The 8,678-nt window shown below is 52.8% G+C and overlaps 1 protein-coding gene across 4 annotated transcripts in view; it reads left to right on the top strand.

Annotated features, from left to right (window-relative positions):
* The first annotated feature begins 8,660 nt into the window (after nt 1-8,660).
* FAR1 (fatty acyl-CoA reductase 1) overlaps nt 8,661-8,678 on the top strand; it is a 104,384-nt gene continuing 104,366 nt past the window's right edge. For all 4 annotated transcript variants that reach the window (XM_038764004.1, XM_038764002.1, XM_038764001.1 and 1 more), the window contains exon 1: nt 8,661-8,678. This exon is cut by the window's right edge and continues 54 nt beyond it. The gene's annotated coding sequence lies outside the window, so the exon portion shown is untranslated.

Below are 8,678 nucleotides of genomic sequence, written 5' to 3'. Positions count from 1 at the left end.
CGCTAAAAGCAGAGAGACAATGACTCTCCCCCACTTTCATTCATTAATTCAATCGTATTTATCGAGCGCTGTTGGCAGAGCACTGTACTAAGCGCTTGGGAAGTACAAGTTGGCAACATATAGAGACGGTCCCTACCCAACAGTGGGCTCACAGTCTTCAAAGCCTTATTGAAGGCACGTCTCTTCCAAGAGTCCTTCCCTGACTAAGCCCTCCTTTCCTCTTCTCCCACTCCCTTCTGCGTCGCCTTGACTTGCTCCCTTTATTCATTTCCCCTCCCAGCCCCACAGCACTTTTGTACATATCTGTATTATTTATGTATATGAATGTCCGTCTCTCCCCTCCAGACTGTCAGCTCGTCGTGGGAAGGGAATGTGTCTATTACATTGTTATACCGTACTCTCCCCAACGCTTAGTGCAGCGCTCTGCCCACGGTAAGCGCTCAATGCATACGATTGACTGACTAAAATCAAGTCCTCTGAGAGGGACTGAGAACTGAAGTGTCAGGACTGAGACACATCAGGCATTCTCATCATCATCATTATCATTCTCTTCATCATAAATCGTCATCACTCCACCACCGCCTTCCCGTTCCAGGAGCCCGCAATGCTTGGTTTCATCTTCGACTCCTCTCTGTCTTTCACTGGCCACGTTCGTCCTGTCTCTAATCAATCTATCAATCAATCCGTGGCACCGATTGATTGCTTACTGTGTGCAGGGCACTGTATTAAGCGCTTCAGAGAATACAAAACAACAGAGTTGGTAGACACGTCCCCTTTCCACCAGAAGCTTATAGTCTAGTGGGTTGAGGGGACAGACTCTTTTCTGGTATTTGTTAAGTGCTGACTATGTGCCGAGCACCGTACTAAGCGCTGGGGGCAGATACAAGCTAATCGGGTTGGACCAGTCCCCGTCCCACTTGGGGCTCACAGTATTAATCCCCATTTTACAGATGAGGTAACCAAGGCACGGAGAAGTGAGGCGACTCGCCCAAGGTCGCCCAGCAGAGCCGGGATTAGAACCCAGATCCTTCTGACTCCCGGGCCCGGGCTCTATCCGCTAGGCCTCACCGCTTCTCATTAAGGTAAACTCCGGATACGTACATATGTTCCATGGGGTGGAGAGCAGGGTGAACATCACGTGCTTAAAGGGTATATAGGTGATGCAGAAGGGAGGGGGGGAAAATGAGGGCTTATTTGGGGAAGGCCTTTTGGAGGAGTCTTGATTTTAATAGGACTTTGCAGGTGGGTAGTCATATATATGAAAAGGAAGGGGGTTCCAGCCCAGAGGGAGGATGTGGGCAAGGGGTTGGCAGCAAGATAGATGAGACAGAGGTGCAGCGAGTAGGTTGGCACTGGCAGTGGGAAGCACGCAGGCTGGGTTGTAGTTGGAAACCAGAGAGGTGAGGTAGGAGGGGGCAAGGTGCTAGAGCGTCTTAAAGCCGATAGAAGGGAGTTGCAGTCTGTTGCGGAGGTGGGTGGGCAACCGTTGGAGATTTCTGAGGAGCGGGGGAGACACGGACTGAACGTTTTATAAGAAAAATGATCCGGGCTGCAGAGTGATTTTAAATTATAAATTCTCCCGATGTTCCTTCCGTGGTATTTCCAGTATCTGCCCCTGGCCCTCCTCTCTCATAGCCACCACCCCGGTCCTGTTGCTTCAGCCTGCCTGTGGCTTCTTCCCTCCTCAGTCTATCCAACACTTCGTTGCCAGGTCCTTTCCCAGATCATCTTCCTCCAAAATCTTTCAGAAGGCACAGTTCCCCTCCTCATAACCTCAGTGGCCACCCATTTCTCTCTGCGTCAGATGAACGCTCTGATCGTTGGAGTAAAGTTCCTGCACTAACTGCCCCCTTTTGACTTTTTTTTTTAAATGGTACTGGTTGATCGCGTACTATTTGCCAACTACCGTACTAAGCTCTGGGGTAGATACAGGATAATCAGGTCACACACAGTCCCTGTCCCACAAGGGCTCACGGCCCAAGTCGCTGGGGTAAGGATTGAATCCCCGCTTTAGAATCAATCGATGGCGTTGACCAAGATCTTACTGTGTGCAGAGCACTATACTAAGCGTTTGGGAGAGTACAATGGAACAGAGTTGGCAAACATTCCTTGCCCACAGTGAGCTTACGGTCTCGAGGGGCAGACAGAAGTTAATATAAATAAATGATGGCTACGTGTGTGAGCGCGGTGGGGCTGTATAAAGGCTGCAAATCCAAGTGTGATGCAGAGGAGGAAACTGAGGCTTAGGGACGTGAAGTGATTTGCCCAAGGCCACACAGACAAGTAGCAGAGCTCGGATTAGAACCCAGGTCTTCTGACTGGGTTCACTCTGGGCTCGAGTGTTCACCTGACTCAGAGAGAATTAGGTGGCCACTGAGGTTATGAGGAGGGGAACTGTGCCTTCTGAAAGATTTTAGAGGAAGATGATCTGGGAAAGGACCTGGCAACAAAGTGTTGGATAGACTGAGGAGGGAAGAAGCCACTAGGCCACTCTGCTTTCCTCTTTGTGTCCTTCTCCTGCTGTCTCCCCCTTCTAGACTGCGAGCCCACCGTTGGGTAGGGACCGTCTCTATATGTTGCCAACTTGTACTTCCCAAGCGCTTAGTACAGTGCTCTGCACACTGTAAGCGCTCAATAAATATGATTGATTGATTGATTGCCACACCAATGCCCTTCCTGTCCGACTCAAATGTTACCGTTTGTGTCTGTGTTTTCCAACTGACTTCCACTATAGGTCTATTTTCCACCTGTTTCCTTCAAGAGATTAGAAACTCCCCGTACTCTCCCAAGTGCTTAGTACGGTGCTCTGCACACAGCAAGCCCTCAATAAATAATAATAATAATAATAATGATGATCGTATTTGTTAAGCGCTAAGAGCCAAGCACTGTTCTAAGCACTGGGGTAGATACAAGGTCATCAGATTTGTCCCATGTGGAGCTCACGGTCTCAATCCCCATTTTACAGATGAGGTAACTGAGTTAAGTGACTTGTCGAAAGTCACAGAGCTGACGAGTGGCGGAGCCGGGATTGGCACATAGTAAGTGCCTAACAGATACCGTAATTATTATTATTAGTATAACCCGTGACCTTGGACTCCCAAGCCCGTGCTCTTTCCACTAAGCCACACTGCTTCACAATAAATATCACTGATTGATTGATTGATTGATCGATTCTAAATTTTTTGTATTTCTCCAGGTCCTAGGATGGGAAAGAAAAGAGCAGAATATTTATGAACAGCTAGTAAGACTCGTTGTACTTTCGGCCCTTTTTTGTCTTAGGGACTCAAGAGCAGCAAGTTTTTTTTTTTTAATGGTATTTGTTAAGGACCTACTGTGTGCCAAGCACTGTTCTAAGTACTGGGTTGGAGGTGAGGACCACCTTGTTGACTTTCTGAACATCCAGGGGTCCCTTTGACTGTGTTTTCCCTCTGACCTGGAGGATATACCACCCAGATTTGAAAGGGGAGTTTGGGCCTTTATAAGGGAAGGCCTAGAAGTAGGCTCGGCAACCTAGCCAGGTCTTGTCAATCGTCGGCGCTCAATGTTGGCTTTCTTTACAGGACGTTGAGGTCCGAATTCTGGAAAGTCAGCGGTCTTTGACCAATAATGATAACCGTGGTATTTGTTAAGCGCCTCCTCTGTGCCAGGCACAGATCTAAGCTCTGGGATAGATACAAGCTAATCAGGCTGGACCTGATCTAAGCTCTGGGATAGATACAGGTTAATCAGGCTGGACTCAATCCATGTCCCTGATGGGGTGCGATCTCTATTTTACAGACGAGGCCCAGAGAAGCGAGGTGACTTGCCCGAGGTCACCCTGCAGACAGGTTGTGGAGCCGGGATTAGAACCCAGGTCCTTCTGAATCCCCAGCTTGTGTTCTATCCACTAGTCCATGCTGCTTCTCTCCCTCGACCCTCCTTTCCAACCCGCCTTTCTGCCCGCAAGAGGCCTCAGGAACACCGCTATTCTAGTAAATGCGTGACGGGAGCCAGTTTACTCTCCGTCACGCTCTCCTTCCTCCTCTCTTCCTCCTGCTCCTCTTCATCCATGATCATTTTGCTCCTCTCGGGTCTTTCCTCTGCCCCGTCCGTCTAATCGAGTAGATCAGCTTGAAAGTGATCTTTCTCTTCTTCAGCAGCTGGTTCCTGTTCTCCCCCTCTAGACCCCCTAAGCTCGTTGCGGGCAGGGGATATGTCTACCAACCCCATTATATGGTACTCGCCCAAGCGCTCAGTACAGGGCTCTGCACACGGTCAGCACTCAAGAAATACGACTCTGACTGAGACCAAGGTTGATTTGGGAAACGTATCGCCATAATCCACTTCTAACACCTTAAAGTCCCCCTGTCATCCAGCATTGTCCGGCATCTCCGCGCCATAAGCTCGTTGTGGGCGGGGACTGTGTTTATTGCTCTTTTGTACTCTCCCAAGGGCTTGGCACAGTGCTTTGCATACAGCAAGCACTTAATAAATACGATGGAATGAATGAATGAAGAACGGCCTTGGGGTTTAGCAGAAAGGGAGAAACCGAGGCCTCCGAAAGAGTGACACGCTTAAAGGCCACAGAGTGAGTCATTGGCAGAATTAGGCTGTGAGAGAGAGATGGTGTCCACCCTGATTAACGTGTATCTATCCCGTGCTCGGAACAGCGCTTGGCACACAGTAAGTGCTTGACGAATACCACGAAAGAAAATTACTCCTGTAACCCGCAGCCCTCAATAGGCAGTTCCCTTCCCCACGCTAGATCATACTGTTCCCCCTTGAACTTCTTTTTTTTTTCCCCCATGGTATTTGTTAAGCGCCTACTAGGCGCCAGGCGCTGTTCTAGGGTAGATGCAAGGTAATCGGGTTGGACACAGTCCCTGTCCCACGTGGGGCTCCCAGTCTTCATCCCCATTTTACAGACGAGGGAACTGAGGTCCAGAGAAGTGAAGTGACTCGCTCAAGGCCACACATAGCAGACAAGTGGCAGAACCGGGATTAGAACCCAGGTCCTTCTGAGTCCCAGGACCGAGCTCTAACTACTAGGCCACGCGTCTTTTATTTGTACCTCCAATCTCGAGACAAGTGTGTGGTCTGTTCTCTTTCTCCCATTTTTTTATTTAAACGATAGTTGTTTAGCGCTCACTATGTGCCTGGCACTGTATTAAGCACTAGGGTAGGTACAAGCAGAGAAGCAGCGTGGCTCAGTGGAAAGAGCCTGGGCTTGGGGGTCAGAGGTCATGGGTTCTAATCCCGGCTCTGCCACTTATCAGCTGTATGACTTTGGGCAAGTCACTAAACTTCTCTGGGCCTCAGTTCCCTCATCTGGAAAATGGGGATGAAGACCATGAGCCCCACCTGGGACAGCCTGATTACCTCGTATCTCCCCCAGCGCTTAGAATGGTGCTTGGCACATAGTAAGCGCTTAACAAATGCCAAAATTATTAAATTATTATTATTACAACCTAATCAGGTTGGATACAGTCCCCGTCCCACCTGGAACTCACTAGTCTGAATCCCCATTTTACAGCAGCATGGTTTAGTGGGAAGCCGCGTGGTTTAGCAGGAGGAGCCCAGGTTTGGGAGTCGGAGGTTGTGAGCCGGGTGGTTCCGTCACCCTCTTCCCCGCCATCCTCCCGCCCGAGGGACACGGGAGGAAGAGGGAAGACAGGGAGGAGGGAGGAGGACGGAGAAGAAGTGGAGGGAGGAGGATGGAGAAGAAGTGGAGGAAGGAGGACGGAGAAGAGGAAAGACAGGGAGGAAGGGAGTTGGGTGGAGGGGAGTTAGGGAGCAGAGGAGACGGGCAAGAGGAAAGTCAGGGAGGAGGAAGTACAGAGAGGTGGGAGGGCAGGGAGCAGGAGAGACGTGCTTCAGATACCTCATCTGTAAAAGGGGGATTAATACCGTGAGCCTCAAGTGGGATATGGACCGAGTCCAACCTGAGTAGCTTGCAGTTACTCTAGTACTTATTGACACATAGTAAGCACTTAACAAATACCAGATTTTTAAAAAGGGAGGGGAGACAAGGAGGAGGGAGGGAGGAAATGAGGAGGGGACATTGGGGGAGGGGAGACAGGGAAGAGGGAAGGCAGGGAGGAGAGAGGACAGGGAAGAGAGAGGAGGCAGGATGGGGAAGGCAGAGAGGAGAGGGAAGAGGGGAGGCAGAGAAGAGGAAGGACAAAGAAGAGGGAAGGCAGGGAGGAGGGTGGGTAGGGAGGAAAGAGGACAGGAAGGAAGGGGGTGGGGACAGGGAAGATGAAAGACACACAGGAGAGAGGATAGGGAAGGCGGGGAGGAGGGAGGAGAGGGAAGAGAGGAGGCAGGGAGGAGAAGGAAGAGAGGAGGCAGGGAGGGCAAGGAAGAATGAGGACAGGAAGGAGGGGAGTTAGGACAGGGAAGAGGAAAGACAGGGAGGAGAGAGGAGATGGGGTAGGGAAGACAGGGAGGAGGGAGGAGAGGGAAGAGAGGAGGCAGGGAGGAGGGAGGGTAAGGAAGAACGAGGACAGGAAGGAGGGAGGGTAAGGAAGAACGAGGACAGGAAGGAGGGAGGGTAAGGAAGAACGAGGACAGGAAGGAGGGAGGGTAAGGAAGAACGAGGACAGGAAGGAGGGAGGGTAAGGAAGAATGAGGACAGGAAGGAGGGGAGTTAGGACAGGGAAGAGGAAAGACAGGGAGGAGAGAGGAGACAGGGTAGGAAAGACAGGGAACAAGGAGGAGAGGGAAGAGAGGAGGCAGAGAAGAGGGAGGACAAAGAGGGAAGGCAGGGAGGAGGGAAGGACAGGACAGGAGACAGGGAAGAGGAAAGATGAGGAGGAGGGGAGACAGGGAGGAGGGGATGGGGACAGGGAGGAGGGAAGTCAGGGAGGAGGGGACGGGGACTTCCCCTCCCCACAGCACCTGTATATATGTTTGTACATATTTATTACTCTATTTATTTTATTTGTACATATTTATTCATTTTATTTTATTATGTTTTGTTTTGTTGTCTGTCTCCCCCTTCTAGACTGTGAGCCCGCTGTTGGGCAGGGACCGTCTCTAGATGTTGCCAACTTGTACTTCCCAAGCGCTTAGCACAGTGCTCTGCACACAGTAAGTGCTCAACAAATACGAATGAATGAATGAATGAATGAATGAATGAATGAATGGATGGATGGATGAAGGCAGGGAGGAAAGAAGCAGGCAGGAAGGAGAGGGGACAGGGATAGAGAAGCAGCGTGGCTCAGTGGAAAGAGCCTGGGCTTTGGAGTCAGAGGTCATGGATTCAAATCCCGGCTCTGTCAACTGTCAGCTGTGTGACTTTGGGCAAGTCACTTCACTTCTCTGGGCCTCAGGTTCATCATCTGTAAAATGGGGATTAAGACTGTGAGCCCCCCGTGGGACAACCTGATCGCCTTGTAACCCCCGCCCCCCCCCCCCCCCAGTGCTTAGAACAGTGCTTGGCACATAGTTAGCACTTAATACATGCCATTATTATCTTCTAGACTGTGAGCCCGTTGTTGGGTAGGGACCGTCTCTATATGTTGCCAACTTGTACTTTCCAAGAGTTTAGTACAGTGCTCTGCACACAGTAAGCGCTCAATAAATACAATTGAATGAATGAAAGAAGGAGAGTGGGAGGAAGGAGGATGGGGGACAGGGAGGCTCAATCGGACAGGAGGGAGAACGGGAAGAGAGGGAGGGGGGAGAGGACAAAGGGGGGTGGGGAGCAGGAGAGAGGACCAGGGGGGAGGAAGGGGAAAGGACGGGAAAGAGTGGGAACAGGAAAGAGGGGAGACAGGGAGGAGGGAGAGAGGGAAGGCGGAGCGGGGAGAGGTCAGGAAAGGGGGGGGCAGGGAGGAGGAAGGGCAAAGGACGGGAAAGATAGTGGGGGACAGGAAAGAGGGGAGCCAGGGAGGAGGCAGAGTAGGGAGGAAAGGGGACAGGAACTAGAGAGGGAGGGCCGAGTGGGGAGAGGCCGGGAAAGTGGGGGGGGGGGGGGCAGGAGAGAGGACCGGGGAAGAGGAAGGGGAAAGGTCGGGAATGAGTGGGAACAGGAAAGAGGGGAGACAGGGAGAGTAGGGAGGAAAGGGGAACAGGAGGGAGAGAGGGAGGGCCTGGCGGGGAGAGGCCGGGAAAGGGGTGGGGGGGGACAGGGAGGAGGAAGGGGAGAGGACGGGAAGGAGTGGGAACGGGAAAGAGGGGAGCCAGGGAGGAGGGAGAGGAGGGAGGAAAGGGGAACAGGAAGGAGAGAGGGAGGGCCGGGCGGGGAGAGGCCGGGAAAGAGGGAGGTGGGGGGGACGGGAGGAGAAGGGGAAAGGATGGGAAAGGCTGGGGACAGGAAAGAGGGGAGCCGGGGAGGAAAGGGGACAGGAAGGAGAGAGGGAGGGAGGGCGGAGCGGGAAGAGGCCGGGAAGGGGGGGGGGGTGCAGGAGAGAGGACCGGGGAGGAGAAGGGGAAAGGATGGGAAAGGCTGGGGACAGGAAAGAGGGGAGCCGGGGAGGAAAGGGGACAGGAAGCAGAGAGGGGAGGCGGGCGGCGGGGCGGGGCGGGGGGTCGGCCAGCGAATGGGAGCCGGGCGGCCATGGGGGCGGGCGCCGGGAGCCCCAATGCGGGCGGGGGCCGAGGGGCGGAGGGGCGGGCACGGGCGGAGGGACTCTGTACCACCGCGGGCCGGACCCGCACCCGGCCCCGGCCCGGCCCCAGGGGGACCCGCCCAC

The sequence above is a fragment of the Tachyglossus aculeatus genome, chromosome 22, assembly GCF_015852505.1.
Source record: "Tachyglossus aculeatus isolate mTacAcu1 chromosome 22, mTacAcu1.pri, whole genome shotgun sequence".
Classification (NCBI taxonomy): domain Eukaryota; kingdom Metazoa; phylum Chordata; class Mammalia; order Monotremata; family Tachyglossidae; genus Tachyglossus; species Tachyglossus aculeatus.
The sequence above is the reverse complement of the archived record's forward strand: the minus strand, read 5'-3'. Positions and strand labels throughout refer to the sequence as shown.